This window comes from Ascaphus truei, chromosome 12 (genome assembly GCF_040206685.1).
Source record: "Ascaphus truei isolate aAscTru1 chromosome 12, aAscTru1.hap1, whole genome shotgun sequence".
Lineage (NCBI taxonomy): Eukaryota > Metazoa > Chordata > Amphibia > Anura > Ascaphidae > Ascaphus > Ascaphus truei.
Genome location: NC_134494.1, coordinates 40,118,132 through 40,135,447, shown reverse-complemented (window position 1 = coordinate 40,135,447; position 17,316 = coordinate 40,118,132). Strand labels below are relative to the sequence as shown.

General features: G+C 53.0%; 1 protein-coding gene across 19 annotated transcripts in view; it reads right to left on the bottom strand.

Moving 5' to 3' along the window:
- CELF1 (CUGBP Elav-like family member 1) overlaps positions 1-17,316 on the bottom strand; it is a 38,669-nt gene that overhangs the window by 20,797 nt on the left and 556 nt on the right. For 8 of the 19 annotated variants that reach the window (XM_075567448.1, XM_075567446.1, XM_075567450.1 and 5 more), the window contains exons 1-2: positions 11,690-11,878; positions 8,517-8,580 (exon numbers count right to left, since the gene is read on the bottom strand). The gene's annotated coding sequence lies outside the window, so the exon portion shown is untranslated. Of the gene's footprint in view, positions 1-8,516; positions 8,581-11,500; positions 11,670-11,689; positions 11,901-17,316 lie in introns of those variants that run through there. The other 11 variants (XM_075567438.1, XM_075567444.1, XM_075567436.1 and 8 more) reach the window with 7 other exon arrangements.

Genomic DNA, 17,316 nt, shown 5'->3' with positions numbered 1-17,316 from the left:
ATGAAGTTCTGTTAGAACTTTCCTATATGCCACCTGGCCCATTTTACCACCTGTATAATTGCAGAGAAATTGCCTATCAGCCTCATGAATTTTCGAACCCTGCCATGGATTGCTAGCTCTGATCATCTCCTTCAAAACTTTCCCTTTTACTGGAGGGAAGAAAAACTATGCCCAGTTGCATATTGAACTGCATTTCCAAGAATCTTAGGTCTTGGGTTGGATCCAGTTAAAACTTTCCTCAATGTTGACTAGCCAGCCATGAGCTAGGTGCTGGAGCAACTGGACCATGCTTCGTACTTTTATTAAAATATCGTTGAGGCAGTGGAATATCTGTATTCCCTCCTTCCTTAAATCAGCAATGAGTGGTAACACCTTTGTGAATGTTCTCGGCGAAGTCAAGAGGTCAAAGGCAGGTGTCTTGAATTTGATAGTGCTTTAGCCCTATCACATATCTTACATACCTTCTGTGTCTACCATATAGGCATGCAGAAGTAGGTATCTTTCAGATCTACTGAAATGGACTAGTCTCCCTGGTCCTCTGCTCAAATAATGGTCTTGCGGGACTCCCTCTTGAACCGCCTTACTTTGGAGCAGTTTACTTACTCCCCTTTGGTCTAGTATAGACCTGAATGCTCCATTCACCTTCTTTACAAGGAACAGTGGAGAGTAGATGCCTCGATATTGGTCTCGTGGCGTTATCGGTTTGATCGCTCTGTCTTTCAACAGTTGTTTGACACTGTTGGTTAGGCCTGTCTACCGGATAACGTCTTGAATTCCAGACAATACCCCCTACAGACAACATTGAGCATCCAGAAATCCTGAAATGATTTGAGTCCCTACGTGAGATGTTCGAGCTTAACGGAGTCCAACGATCCTTCACTCTTGATACGAATGTTATAGCTATAGAAGGCTTGCCAGCTGCACCCTCTGCAGTAAACGACTTCAAGGCGTCCTCCAACTGCCTGCAATTGCATCCCGAAAGGAGGCTGCATAGTCTACCGCCGGGGTTGTTAGTCTAGTAATAACCTTGATACTGCTGTGACAACCTTTGGGAAGCAACCCCAAGCTTCCACTTCTTAATGGGTACAGTTCTGAACATTTCCTGGTCAAGGATATCTTTGTTTGTCTGGTTGGGACCCCTCTGCTTTAATCATATTCTTCACCTCGTCGTGAACCAGGAAGGTTCTCGTCTTCCTACGCAGGCTCCTGAATAGGCGATCTCTAGGTCCTGAGGGGGAAGTCCTCCATCTGTAAAATCTTTCTTACCGCCTTGAGAAGCCGGTCAATCAGCTCGAGAGCAAAAAGGAGGGCGATTCATCCGCCAAAAAAATCATTGTCTGACAATTCCATGTCCAGCGCCTCTTGCTGAATTGTTAGTTCTCTGAATTCTCAGAAGAGAAGTCTTGCGGTCTTTCCAGGCTAGTATCTGATCTTGCTCGTATTTGGCCTCTGTGTGAAGACTTAGAATAGGCGGCCTCCAGGGAACCCCATTCAATTTTGTCTAAAAAACTTCAGATCCAGGGGGTAGATTTCTTGTGGTACCTGGCTCATTAGCGGGTGCGGTGATCGCCCTGATCAACCTCTATGCACCAAACGAGAACTAACCAGAGTTTATGAGAGAAGTTCTAAGTACTATCGATCCTACCTATCATCACCGATAGTAGGGGGCGACCTAAAAATGGCCGTAAACCCAATAGAGGATAGGACGCTCCCCCCAAATCGCCCACACACGGTACTATCCCTAAAGACAGGAACTGCATTTAGAGCAATTATCAAAGAATTTTCCCTAGTGGAAGTTTGGAGATCCCAACATCAGGGCCAAAAGGACTACACCTTTTACGCCGCACCCCACCAGACCTACTCTCGCATTGATTACCTTTTTACAACCAAGAATGTCTTGGAGGCCTCCCAGAAAACGGATATAGGGCCGATCACATGGTCGGACCACGCCCCTATTTCGTTAACTCTCTCTGTTCCATTCATAAAGTCGAGCACATTTACCTGGAAACTAAACCGATTCACTATTGAATCACCCAGAAATAGAGAGAGAAATCAAGTCAGCCCTGTCAGAGTACTTTAAGACCAACTCGGATTCAGTCTCATCCTCGGCGGTACTATGGGAGGCCCATAAGGCAACCATCAGAGGTACTCATCTCTATAGCATCCCATAGAAAAAAAGTTAAGGCAAAATTACTCAAAGACTTGACAGAAAAAATAATCAAACTAGAACAGCAACACAAATCCAATCCCTCAGGGAAAATATACAAAGCCTTAACTACCGCTAGAAACGAGCTGAAAAAGAACCAGCTCGAGGATGTCGAAAAAGCCCTCCGATGGACTAACCAGAGATACTACGACAAGGGCAATAAAGCTGACAAACTTTTGGCCAGCAAATTAAGAGGGGTACAAAAAAGGTCCCAAATAACTGCGATTAAGAACAGATCAGGTGACATATTATATAATGACAAACACATTGCGGAAGAATTCACCAAATTCTACACCAAATTATACAACCTCAGAACTCAGGAGGATAATAGAGCTTCAAGGCTCACAGCAGTCTCGAATTATCTAGACAATTGCAATCTCCCATCTCTGACAGAGAAGGAGAATGAGACGCTCAACGGGAAGATCACAAAAGAGGAATTGGCAGACGCGGTAAAAGCACTAAAAATATCCAAAGCCCCTGGCCCTGATGGATTTACAAACGCCTACTATAAGAGATTCCTCCCGTCCCTATGATCTCACGTACTAGCCTTGTTCAACTCCTTTATGGAAGGTGAACCCATACCAGCCTCAATGTCATTGGCCAACCTAGCAATAATCCACAAAGAGGGCAGAGACTCAATGCAATGTGGAAGTTACCGCCCCATATTGTTGTTGAACAATGACCTTAAGCTGTACGGCAAAATCTTGGCTAATAGATTAAACCCCATCCTACCCAGACTGATCCATAATGATCAAGTGGGATTTGTCTCGGGCCGACAGGCCTCGGACACCACCCGCAAAGACATAAACATTATAGACCACATTAATCATACAAATACCAAGGCAGTTCTCCTGAGCTTAGATGCAGAGAAGGCGTTTGACAGGATCAATTGGCTATTCTTAGACAAAACTATGCAAAAATTTGGCTTCAGGGACTCATTCCTCGAGGGGGTCCGAGCATTGTACCAAAACCCTTCAGCATCAATTAAGCTCCCGGGAGGCACGGCACAAAGATTTTCCATAAAGAACGGTACAAGGCAGGGGTGTCCGTTGTCCCCTCTTCACTTTACCCTGACGATCGAGCCACTGGCGGCTAAAATACGCGAGAGCGTAAACATTCAGGGCGTTCCAATTGGCAATACAAATTACAAAATCTCGCTTTTTGCAGACGACATAATATTGTCCCTAACCCACCCCCAAACGTCTCTTCCCAACCTACATAAAGAATTGATAGAGTTCGGCAAAATTTCGGACTACAAAATTAATAATGACAAATCAGAGGCCCTACACCTAAATGTCCCAGAGCCGGAAGTTAACCTATTGAAACTAAACTTCAATTATAGATGGAGTTCCTCATACATTAAATACTTGGGAGTGAATGTATCAGGCAACTACCAATCAGTATATAAATACAACTACCCGGCATTGTTCGGAAAAATCAAAAAGGATCTGGATAAATGGGAAGACTACCAGATCTCATGGATCGGAAGGATGATCTCGGTAAAAATGAATATACTCCCCAGATTACTATACTTCTTCCAGACACTCCCGATCCATGTCCCCGGCTCTGAACTTAAAAACATTCAGAACAAAATGTTTAATTTTATTTGGAAGGGCAAAAGACCCAGAGTTGCCAGGTCGGTCCTCCTGGCATCCAGAGAGAGAGGGGGCCTGGGGGTCCCAGATATCACAAAGTATTATCTAGCAGCCCAACTGAGGCAAGCCGTAGTGTGGAATGCAGACCCGGGCCTCTATTGCTGGCTAGACATGGAATCCCACTACGTAAAAACGCCTTCTCTGCAGGCCCACCTTTGGTGCATAGACAAGGGGGATAGATCACCCCGCAGTTTCGACCTTGGCGCTATAAGACACACCTGGGAAGTTTGGCGGAAATGTAGAACGAAGTTTAAACTAACAACGCCGGGCTCACTGCTCACTCCGATCCATAACAACCCCCACTTCCCCCCAGGATGTGAACCCAAACAATTTGACGATTTCCGACTGAAGGGGATCAGGGCGATCGCCGACCTGCTGAGCGGTGGAAGGCTGCTGAACTTTCAAGAATTGCGATCAAAACACGAGGCCCCAGAACTGAGCCCATTTAAATATCTTCAAATTAGGCATTTTCTCCAAAAACTGTCCTCAAAATTCGAGTTTCCTCCCCTCACCAACTTTGAGAGGCTATGCCAAACCGGCACGCATCAAACAGCCCTGATCTCTAGCATATACGCTGGCTTGGAGAGGACGGCAGGCCCCTCCACTCACGACTACATGTCCAAGTGGGCGGCGGAACTAAACATAGATATAGATAGAGAAGACTGGGAGGACATTTGGGACGCAGCTTCAGGAACTTCCATTTATAGCACAACAAAAGAGAATATCTACAAAATCATGTTCCACTGGTATCTTACCCCAGTTAGATTGAAGCAAATCTACCCCCTGGCCTTGGATCTATGTTGGAGAGGCTGTGGACAGAGAGGAGACATGGCCCACATTTGGTGGTCATGCCCAAAAATCCAAAACTATTGGCTGTCAATTGAAACTTTAATCCAAGAGGTAACCGGCCTCACAATAACCCCAGACCCACTGACCTTCCTCCTGGGCAGGCCAATTGAGGAAATTGACCGCCCGGTAGGAAAATGAATCTCCTCCATCCTTACTGCGGCTAGGTGTGCTGTGGCTTTCTCCTGGAGAAAGATCTCCTCCCCCTCCGTCCAGGCGGTTAAGAGACGAATAGATGACGTAATGCTTATGGAACGACTAACAGCGTTTCTAAGGCGTAAGACTACAAGTCATTACAAAATATGGGAACCCTGGGAGGTTCACTGACACCCAAAAAGAACCTAAACAGAGAAACTGTGACCCACGGGACCTTAGTCTGAAGGAAGATGGTGCCAGCGGGCTGGGGGAGGTTCCCCCCTTCCCCCTATCTCCCTTCTCTTTTTCAGACCTCTCACTTCCCTGGTCACCCAGTGACCCAGAGGTCGCGCCACCCTTGGCGACACCCCCCCCCCCCCACTCGGTAAATTGGAAAACAAATATGTATTAGGATACTGCGATGTGATTGATGCTTGTAAACTTGCCTAATTCCTAATAAAAATGGTAAAAAAAAAAAAAAGAATAGGCGGCCTCAATATCCTGACTTACCGTGTCTTTCATTAGTGAGATGAAATCAGACATTGGTACAATCGGATCTTTTACATGGCCAGTAACCCTGCAGTAAAGACCGCTAGTTTCCAAATGTTGGGTGTCAGTGTGAGGATGGTTATACTGGCTTTGCAGTGTGGGTGTCAGTGTGAGGCTGGTTATACTGGCTTTGTAGTGTGGGTGTCAGTGTGAGGATGTTATACTGGCTTTGCAGTGTGGGTGTCAGTGTGAGGATGGTTGCACTGGCTTTGCAGTGTGGGTGTCAGTGTGAGGATGGTTATACTGGCTTTGCAGTGTGGGTGTCAGTGTGAGGCTGGTTATACTGGCTTTGCAGTGTGGGTGTCAGTGTGAGGCTGGTTATACTGGTTTTGCAGTGTGGGTGTCAGTGTGAGGATGGTTATACTGGCTTTGCAGTGTGGGTGTCAGTGTGAGGATGATATACTGGCTTTGCAGTGTGGGTCAGTGTGAGGCTGGTTATACTGGCTTTGCAGTGTGGGTGTCAGTGTGAGGGTGGTTATACTGGCTTTGTAGTGTGGGTGTCAGTGTGAGGATGGTTATACTGGCTTTGCAGTGTGGGTGTCAGTGTGAGGATGTTATACTGGCTTTGCAGTGTGGGTGTCAGTGTGAGGGTGGTTATACTGGCTTTGCAGTGTGGGTGTCAGTGTGAGGATGGTTACACTGGCTTTGCAGTGTGGGTGTCAGTGTGAGGATGGTTACACTGGCTTTGCAGTGTGGGTGTCAGTGTGAGGATGGTTATACAGGCATACCCCCCGCTTTAAGTACACTCACTTTAAGTACACTCGTGTACTGGCTTTGCAGTGTGGGTGTCAGTGTGAGGATGTTATACTGGCTCTGCAGTGTGGGTGTCAGTGTGAGGGTGTTATACTGGATCATATAAATAAATAGCAGTACTACTGAAAGATCAAAATCAAGAATCAGACAGATGTGAAAACCCAAAGTAAAAAAGCAGCCATATTCCCAGCTATCACCGAGCGATGTGCGGCACGACTGCAGCAGAAAGTTATGGGACGAATCTCACTATGCCATTTACCTGCCTTTCCACACTACAATCCGTACCCATATCGCTCCACACCCTCCTTTCCTCTGTATACTACCACAACCCCCTTACTAAATGCAGTTCCCCTACAGCTTAACCAGCAGAAAATGCAGCCCAATTGCAACAATTGACAGTTCAATGCCGTTTCTCCCCAGGCTGCCATGCTAGGCTCTTGTGAGTATGCATGAAAAAGTTGGATTGCATATTCAGTCCGACGATATCATTATGCCACAAGCATCTTCCTAAACTCTTCCAGTTGCCACTTGTTTTGCTTCACATCTGCCCCTTACTGGAAATAACAGGTTATCGATGACCTAGGTAAGTGCCTGGGCTCAGCTTGCCACAATATACATGATCATATACCATACAACTTGTATGTAGGTATGTCTTCATGAATATAGCGCCATTAATGTACACAGTGCTAACACACGCGACAATAATATAACAATTGGAATAAGCTCTTCAGGCAAGTAACATTAGTAAAAAGGAGTCCCTGCCCCGAAGAGCTTACAATCCAAGAGGTAAGTAGGAAGAACGTACAGAGATAGTAGGAGGGCGTTCTGGTATGTGCGTCTGCAAGGGGCCAGGTCGAAGTACGAGGTGTATAGTATCAGCCACGGTGCTACTCATATGCTCCGTTGAGGCGAGTTTTAAGATGGGTCTTAAAGGTGGAGAGAGAGGGTGCCAGTTGGATATTGAGGGGAAGGGCATTCCAGATCCGTGGGGGCAGTGAGGGAGAGCTTTTGGTGGGAGAGGGTTTCAGATACAAAAGGAGTAGACAGAAGACATCCTTGAGCAGAACACAAGAATCGAGATGGTGCTTAGCGAGAAATTAGGGCTGAGATGTAAGGAGGAGCAGGAGGGTCTATAGCCTTAAAAGTGAAGACCAGAATAGAATGTGAGATGCATGATTTGATAGGAAGCCAGGAGAGGGATTTCAGAAGGAGAGAGACGCTGGGATAGATTTAGGAAAGAGTAGAGTGATTCTGGCAGCAGTGTTTAGGATAGATTTTAGGGGAGACAAGAAGGCCGGACGGAAAGCAGGAGGTTACAGTAATCGAGACGGGAGAGAATGGAGGGCCTGCGTTAGTTTCAGCAGTAGAGGGACACAGGAAAAAGCGTATTTATGTAATGTTACGAAGGAAAAAACTACAGGTTTTAGCTACATTGTGAATGTGCAGGAGTCAAATGTTTCCCTAGGCAGCGTGCTTGCGATACTGGGTGTATGATAGTGCTGCGAACAGTAACGTAGAAGGGGCAATAGGGCCAGGCTTGGGAGGAAGTATGAGGAGCTCTGTGTTTGACATGTTAAGTTTAAGTCGGCGGAGGGCCATCCAGGATGATATCGCTGTGAGACATTGATAGATTTTGGTCTGTATAGCAGGTGTAAGGTCAGGGGTAGAAAAGTAAATTTGTGTCATCAGCATAGAGGTTATATTTGAACCCAAGAGATGTGATTAGGTCACCTAGAGAGAGTGTGTACAGAGAAAAGAGAAGAGGTCCCAAGACAGACCCTTTCAGTACCCCCACAGAGAGAGATCGATAGAGGAGGTGGTGTTAGCAGAAGAGACACAAAGTATGATGGGAGAGGTAGGAGGAGATCCAGGATAGAGCTTTGTTACGAATACCAAGAGTATGGAGAATGTGAAGGAGAAGAGGGTGGTCCACGGTGTCAAATGCTGCAGAGAGGTCGAGTAATATGAGCAGAGTGTAGTGACCTCTGTCTTTGGCAGCAAGGAGGTGATTAGTTATTATTAACAAGTAATTAACAAATTTCTTACTTAAAAAAGGTGGGGTTGGATGTGCTTTAAATTATATTTACACTTCAAATGTTATATCTATCTACACACTAAATTGACATACATATATTTAATGTACCCCATGCACAATCACCCAACTGCCCACGATTCAGTATGCCAATCTCATCCTTTCACCCAAAACCATGCCATTATTTTTAAAAATAAACTTAAACACCTAGCTATACAGATGCTGGCAAAATGGAACTATTTTTAATATGAAGCTGTGGCATACATTCACACTGTTTGAAATAAATACGCAACTAACATTTGGAGGCGGCGTGGTAGTTAATATTAAAGTCTCGCATTACCGTGTTGGGAATTCCCCGAGACTATCAGCGTCCTGGAACTCCAGCGTGCCCGATATTCAGTTTCCTGAAAAGAGAAAGGGAGATGTTTGTTAGCGAGGACAACACATAAGGAAAAGAAAGAGGGAGGGGGGGTCCCCGGGAGGGAGGCCGAATCGATCCCCGGGAGGGAGGGAGGCCGAATCGATCCCCGGGAGGGAGGCCGAATCGATCCCCGGGAGGGAGGGAGTCCGAATCCATCGCCGGGAGGGAGGGAGTCCGAATCCATCGCCGGGAGGGAGGGAGTCCGAATCCATCGCCGGGAGGGAGTCCGAATCCATCGCCGGGAGGGAGGGAGTCCGAATCCATCGCCGGGAGGGAGGGAGTCCGAATCCATCCCCGGGAGGGAGGGAGTCCGAATCCATCCCCGGGAGGGAGGGAGTCCGAATCCATCCCCGGGAGGGAGGGAGTCCGAATCCATCCCCGGGAGGGAGGGAGTCCGAATCCATCCCCGGGAGGGAGTCCGAATCCATCCCCGGGAGGGAGGGAGTCCGAATCCATCCCCGGGAGGGAGTCCGAATCCATCCCCGGGAGGGAGGGAGTCCGAATCCATCCCCGGGAGGGAGGGAGTCCGAATCCATCCCCGGGAGGGAGGGAGTCCGAATCCATCCCCGGGAGGGAGGGAGTCCGAATCCATCCCCGGGAGGGAGGGAGTCCGAATCCATCCCCGGGAGGGAGGGAGTCCGAATCCATCCCCGGGAGGGAGGGAGTCCGAATCCATCCCCGGGAGGGAGGGAGTCCGAATCCATCCCCGGGAGGGAGGGAGTCCGAATCCATCCCCGGGAGGGAGTCCGAATCCATCCCCGGGAGGGAGGGAGGCCGAATCCATCCCCGGGAGGGAGGGAGGCCGAACCCATCCCCGGGAGGGAGGGAGGCCGAACCCATCCCCGGGAGGGAGGCCGAACCGATCCCCGGGAGGGAGGCCGAACCGATCCCCGGGAGGGAGGGAGGCCGAACCGATTCCCGGGAGGGAGGGAGGCCGAATCGATCCCCGGGAGGGAGGGAGGCCGAATCGATCCCCGGGAGGGAGGGAGGCCGAATCGATCCCCGGGAGGGAGGGAGGCCGAATCGATCCCCGGGAGGGAGACCGGATCCCCGGGAGGGAGGCAGGCCGAATCCCCAGGAGGCCGGATCCCCCGGAAAGGAGGGTCCCCGAGAGGGAGGCCGAATCCCCGGGAGGGAGGCCGGCCGGATCCCCGGGAGGAAGGCCGGCCGGATCCCCGGGAGGCCGGATCCCCGGGAGGAAGGCCGGCCGGATCCCCGGGAGGGAGGGAGGCCGAATCGATCCCGGCCGGATCCCCGGGAGGCCGAATCGATCCCCGGGAGGGAGGCCGAATCCATCCCCGGGAGGGAGGCCGAATCCCCGGGTGGCCGAATCCCCCGGGAGGGAGGCCGGATCCCGGGAGGGAGGCCGGATCCCGGGAAGGAGGCCGGATCCCCCGGGAAGGAGGCCGGATCCCCCGGGAAGGAGGCCGGATCCCCCGGGAAGGAGGCCGGATCCCCCGGGAAGGAGGCCGGATCCCCCGGGAAGGAGGCCAAATCCCCCGGGAGGGAGGCCGAATCCCCCGGGAGGGAGGCCGAATCCCCCGGGAGGGAGGCCGAATCCCCCGGAAAGGAGGGTCCCCGAGAGGGAGGCCGGATCCCCGGGAGGGAGGGAGGCCGGATCCCCGGGAGGGAGGGAGGCCGAATCGATCCCCGGGAGGGAGGGAGGCCGAATCGATCCCCGGGAGGGAGGGAGGCCGAATCGATCCCCGGGAGGGAGGGAGGCCGAATCGATCTCCGGGAGGGAGGGAGGCCGAATCCCCTGGTGGCCGAATCCCCCGGGAGGGAGGCCGGATCCCCGGGAGGGAGGCCGGATCCCCGGGAGGGAGGCCGAATCCCCCGGAAAGGAGGATCCCCGGGAGGGAGGCCGAATCCCCCGGAAAGGAGGGTCCCCGAGAGGGAGGCCGGCCGGATCCCCGGGAGGAAGGCCGGCCGGATCCCCGGGAGGAAGGCCGGCCGGATCCCCGGGAGGAAGGCCGGCCGGATCCCCGGGAGGGAGGCCGGCCGGATCCCCGGGAGGGAGGCCGGCCGGATCCCCGGGAGGGAGGCCGGCCGGATCCCCGGGAGGGAGGCCGGCCGGATCCCCGGGAGGGAGGCCGGCCGGATCCCCGGGAGGGAGGCCGAATCGATCCCCGGTAGGTAGGGAGGCCGAATCGATCCAGGCCGGATCCCCGGGAGGAAGGCCGGCCGGATCCCCGGGAGGGAGGACGAATCGATCCCCGGGAGGGAGGCGAATCGATCCCCGGGAGGGAGGCGAATCGATCCCGGCCGGATCCCCGGGAGGCCGAATCGATCCCCGGGAGGGAGGCCGAATCGATCCCCGGGAGGGAGGCCGAATCGATCCCCGGGAGGGAGGGAGGCCGAATCCCCTGGTGGCCGAATCCCCGGGTGGCCGAATCCCCCGGGAGGGAGGCCGGATCCCCGGGAGGGAGGCCGGATCCCCGGGAGGGAGGCTGGATCCCTGGGAAGGAGGCCGGATCCCCTGGGAGGGAGGCCGAATCCCCCGGAAAGGAGGGTCCCCGAGAGGGAGGCTGGATCCCTGGGAAGGAGGCCGGATATCCCGGGAGGGAGGCCAAATCCCCCGGAAAGAAGGGTCCCCGAGAGGGAGGCCGGATCCCCGGGAGGGAGGTAGGCCGGATCCCCGGGAGGCCGGATCCCTGGGAGGAAGGCCGGCCGGATCCCCGGGAGGGAGGCCGAATCGATCCCCGGGAGGGAGGCCGAATCGATCTCCGGGTGGGAGGCCGAATCGATCCCCGGGAGGGAGGGAGGCCGAATCCCCGGGTGGCCGAATCCCCCGGAAGGGAGGCTGAGCAGAGACATGAGACAGGCCTGGGCCATGTGAGAGACCCGCCCGGGGAGAAGCGGAGAGGCCCGTTACTCGGCACAGAGGCCGATGGGTCCGTTACCTGAGGGCGGGTCCGGGAGGGGAGGCCCGTGAGAGGGGGGCCGGGTTGAGATGCACCGGGAGAGGAGGCCCGGGAGAGATGCACCGAGAGAGGAGGCCCGGGAGAGGGTGACCCGGTTGAGATGCACCGGGAGAGGAGGCCCGGTCCCCGGAGTGGAGTTGGGGAGAGGGGGGTTCTGGATCCCGTTACCTCGGGTAGATGGGGAAGGGGGGCTCCAGGCGGTTGTTGCGAAGGGGGGTTCCCCGGTTTATGGTGGGGGGGCTGCTGGATCCCGTTACCCGTTTCCCGCTCGCAGACACCGGGTCACGCGCCTCTCTCCGTCTCCCTGCGCGCAGAATATCCAAAATGGCGGCACTTCCGGGCGGATCCACCAGGCGGGCAGGGGGGGAGGCGGGGGGCGACCAATCATGTGAGAGGGGGGGAGGCGGGGGGCGACCAATCATGTGAGGGGGGGGGAGCCGGGGTCGACCAATCATGTCAGAGGAGGGGAGGCGGGGGTCGACCAATCATGTGAGAGGGGGGGAGGCGGGGGGCGACCAATCATGTGAAGGGGGGGTATGACTGTGAGGGGGGGAACAAATCATGTGAGAGGGGGGGGGATATGACAGGGGGGGTACAGATCATGTGAGAGAGGGAGTATGACTGGGAGGGGGGGCAACCAATAATGTGAGAGGGGGGGTATGACTGAGAGGGGGGAGGCGGGGGGCGACCAATCATGTGAGAGGGGGCAGGGGGCGACCAATCATGTTAGAGGGGGGGTATGACTGGTATGACTGGGAGGGAGGGGGGGGGTATGACTGGGAGGGTGGGGGGGGGTATGACTGGGAGGGTGGGGGGGGGTATGACTGGGAGGGTGGGGGGGGGGTATGACTGGGAGGGTGGGGGGGGGGTATGACTGGGAGGGTGGGGGGGGGGTATGACTGGGAGGGTGGGGGGGAGTATGACTGGGAGGGTGGGGGGGGGTATGACTGGGAGGGTGGGGGGGGGTATGACTGGGAGGGTGGGGGGGGTATGACTGGGAGGGTGGGGGGGGTATGACTGGGAGGGTGGGGGGGGGGTATGACTGGGAGGGTGGGGGGGGGTATGACTGGGAGGGTGGGGGGGGGTATGACTGGGAGGGTGGGGGGGGTATGACTGGGAGGGAGGGGGGGTATGACTGGGAGGGAGGGGAGGGGGTATGACTGGGAGGGAGGGGAGGGGGTATGACTGGGAGGGAGGGGGGTATGACTGGGAGGGAGGGGGGTATGACTTGGAGGGAGGGGGGGGTATGACTGGGAGGGAGAGGGGGGGTATGACTGGGAGGGAGAGGGGGGGTATGACTGGGAGGGAGAGGGGGGAGTATGACTGGGAGGGAGAGGGGGGAGTATGACTGGGAGGGAGAGGGGGGAGTATGACTGGGAGGGAGAGGGGGGAGTATGACTGGGAGGGAGAGGGGGGCTATGACTGGGAGGGAGGGGGGGTATGACTGGGAGGGAGGGGGGGGGTATAACTGGGAGGGAGAGGGGGGTATGACTTGGAGGGAGAGGGGGGAGTATGACTGGGAGGGAGAGGGGGGAGTATGACTGGGAGGGAGAGGGGGGAGTATGACTGGGAGGGAGAGGGGGGCTATGACTGGGAGGGAGGGGGGGATGACAGGGAGGGATGACTCATGACTGGGAGGGAGGGGGGGTATGACTGGGAGAGGGGGGGTATGACTGGGAGGGGGGGTAAGGTGGGGGTGTATGACTGGGAGGGGGGAGACCAATCATGTGAGGGGGACGGTATGACTGGGAGAGGGGAGGTGGGGGGGTGACCAATAATGTGAGAGGGGGGGAGGGGGTGAAGGGGGTCAACCAATCATGTGGGAGGGGGGGAGGCGGGGGCGACCAATCGTGAGAGGGGGGGTATGAATGGGAGGGGGGGGAGGTGAGGGGTGACCAATCATCTGAGAGGGGGGGTATGACTGGGAGGGGGGAGGGCGACCAATATTGTGAAAGAGGGGGTATGACTGGGAGGGGGTATGACTGGGAGGGGGTATGACTGGGAGGGGGTATGACTGGGAGGGGGGGAGGGCGACCAATATTGTGAGAGAGGGGGTATGACTGGAGGGAGAGAGGGGGTATGACTGGGAGGGAGGGAGGGCGACCAATATTGTGAGAGAGGGGGTATGACTGAGAGGGAGGGAGGGCGACCAATATTATGAGAGAGGGGGTATGACTGGAGGGAGAGAGGGGGTATGACTGGGAGGGAGGGAGGGCGACCAATATTGTGAGAGAGGGGGTATGACTGGGAGGGAGGGAGGGCGACCAATATTGTGAGAGAGGGGGTATGACTGGGAGGGAGGGCGACCAATATTGTGAGAGGGGGGTATGACTGGGAGGGGGGGAGGGCGACCAATATTGTGAGAGGGGGGGAGGGCGACCAATATTGTGAGAGAGGGGGTATGACTGGGAGGGGGGAGGGCGACCAATATTGTGAGAGGGGGGTATGACTGGGAGGGGGGAGGGCGACCAATATTGTGAGAGGGGGGTATGACTTGGAGGGGGGGAGCGGGTATGACTGGGAGGGGGGAGGGGGAGGCGACTAATATTGTGAGGGGGGGAGGTGAGGGGCGACCAATCATGTGAGAGAGGGTGTATGACGGGGAGGGGGGGGGGGGCGACCAATCGTGAGAGGGGGCATATGACTGGGAGGGGGGGCATGGGGCGATCAATCATATGAGAGGGGGCGTATGACTGGGAGGGGGGGAGGTGGGGGGCGACCAATAATCTGAGAGGGGATGTATGACTGGGAGGGGGGAGGTGGGGGGCAACCAATAATGTGAGAGGCGGCGTATGACTGGGAAGGGGGGGGGGAGACCAATCATGTGAGGGGGGGGCGGGGGTGACCAATCATGTGAGAGGGGGGTATGACTGGGTGGGATAGGGGGGTATGACTGGGTGGGATGGGGGGGTATGACTGGGTGGGATGGGGGGGCGACCAATCATGTGAGAGGGGGGGTATGACTGTTAGGGGGGGGGCAACCACTCATGTGAGGAGGATATGACTGGGAGGGGGGGTATGATGGGGGTTATGACTGGGAGGGACAGGGGTTTGACTGGGAGGGGGAGGTATGACGTGGGTATGACTGGGAGGGGGAGGTATGACCGGGAGGGATGGGGGGGTATGACTGGGAGGGATGGGGGGTATGACTGGGAGGGGGTTATGATGGGGGGTATGACTGGGAGGGACGGGTATGACTGGGAGGGGGAGGTATGACGGTGGTATGAGGGGGAGGTATGACAGGGGGTATGACTGGGAGGGATGGGTGGTACGACTGAGAGGGACGGGGGGATTGTTTTGGACCTGGGGGTCACATGCTCAGGTTATGGTGGAAGTGACTTAACAATAAAAAGTAGTTGTACTGCTGATGCTTGCTGAGACAGGAGCCACTGAAGGACTCACTGTATACCACATAAATAAACACCATCTGCAATATATATATATATATATATATTAGATTGTAAGCTCTTCGGGACAGGGACTCCTTTTCCTAATGTTACTTTCATGTCTGCAGCACTTATTCCCATTGTATTATAATATATTATTATTTCATGTGTATTACTGCTGTGACGTGCTATATACCTGGATGACACTTATAAATAAAGATATACGTGTGTGTGTATATGTATGTATATATATACACACAGTGGTCGACAAATCACCAAAAAAATCTACTCGCCACCTAGTACCACACGTGTGCTGCTTGGGCCAATAGGAGCTCGCCACGATGTTAAATCCACTCGCCCGGGGCGTGCAAATGTATAGGTTTGTCGAACACTGTTTTATATATATATATATATATATATATATATATATATATATATACAGGCAGTCCTCGGTTATCCAACACAATGCGTTACTCAAAATGGCGTTGGATAGCGAAACGTCTTAAAGCGAAACACGTTTTCCCATAGGAACACTGTTTAAATGAAAGGTTCCGTTCCTGAGGGCATTTTTAATGCTAAAATACACAAAATATTTTACTCAAGCAATAAGATATGCAGCACACACATACATTAGATAGTGTATATACTGTATTATATATATAATATAACATAATATATCATGTAATTTAATAATATAATATATTATATAGTATAATATAATATGATATATATTATATACACATAAACAACTTTGCAAAGCATCGTAAGAGCGTTGTATAAGCCGTTTTGGCGTTGTAAAAATGAATATAGGTATGCATTGCATAGCGTTGGATAAGCCATTCGTTGTAAAGCGAAACGTTGTAAAACGAGGACTGCCTGTATGTATGTATGTATATATATACCGTATTTTCTCGATTCTAAGACACACTTTTTTCACATTTGACCATTTTTTAAATCGTGATGCGCCTGACTATCGATGTCCTTGAAAAACGGGTATGGTTCCTGTACCAATATGGCTGCTAATGCGAGTCAACTGAGGATCACGTGATCTCCTGCGTTGCGTAATGACGTTCCTAGAACGAGATGCTGCCAACCCTAGCGCCACCGCTGCAGTGCTGAGCAGGAGGTTGCTGCTGCCCTATGAGGCTGAAGATGCCTTCATTTAAGTTGTCATTGCCTGCGCATGTGCATGGAAGGGATCACTAATTATCACTTAAAATGTCATCAAAAAGACTTCACTATGATGCAGCATTGAAAGTAAGAACATTGTTTCTGTATATTTAATGTAGTTTCTTTTTTCCCCTGAAAATTATTATTAAATGAATGGTGCATCTTACAATGGAGGAAATACGGTATTTGCATGTGCGTGTGCATACTATACATAGATATCATGGGAGTATCAATATAACATGGTGGTCCCCTGGGAGTATAATATAAAAAGTACACTAGTACGTACTTCTGGTGCTTGGGGAGGTGAGTTATTGTGATGGAGGAAAAGATTAGGCTGAGCTCAGACAGGCTGCTACGCATCCGCGCATCCGCGCCTCTGCTGGGCGATGTGTGCTCATCCCAGCACACAGAATGACGCGATTGCAGGCGGGACTTTAAAAAACAAACCTGTGTTTGTGATTGGCTGGCGAAGTGCACGTGACGCGCCTGCCGCTTGAAATCACAACTTCAGTTGTCTTCTTCAAGTGCAGCGGCGACAACGCTGTACTTTGCCGCCGCCGGTCGTTTCCATTTTGAAAACACACACACCAAAGCGAAAGGGTGGCGAATGAGCGCGCGCACGTCGCGTTGCAGCGTGTCTGAGGTGACGTGGTGGGGAAGGTGAGAACTGGAGAGTTGGTAAAATGTCACTTTGTCACTCCCCACAACCCTACATGTCTGGTTTGTACAATACATAAAATATATGATATACTGATTCTAGTTGCGATTCCAAGGCTTCTGCAATACATGCGAAATAAAAGCGTTATTTCTGCTCTGGCTGTCATGCCTCTGCAGCATTACATGTGCACACTGCAGGCCAGTCTATATGTATAGCGTGACTGGTTAGTTTGGTACGTGTAATGATACTGGCGGCGCTGTGCACACTATGAGCCTGGAAAGGGCTTTGTCATTCAATCCCAGTACTGAGCCTCTGAACAGAGACTGCAAAGCACAAATACCTTTGTTTCCATGGCGACCTAGTACTTAAAATAGAAAAGCAATTTAGTCCTATTATGTACAACAATAAAAACCTGTCGCCCCATTGGGGTTTACTGAATGAGCCCGAGATTACAATCTGGAGGGTTCACTGAACAGTGTTTAGGTGTGTCATGTCACAAACAGGCCCAGATGTGTTTAGGTGTGCCAGGTTACAAAAACACCCCGTTGTGTTTAGGTATGGCATGTCACAAACAGACCCGG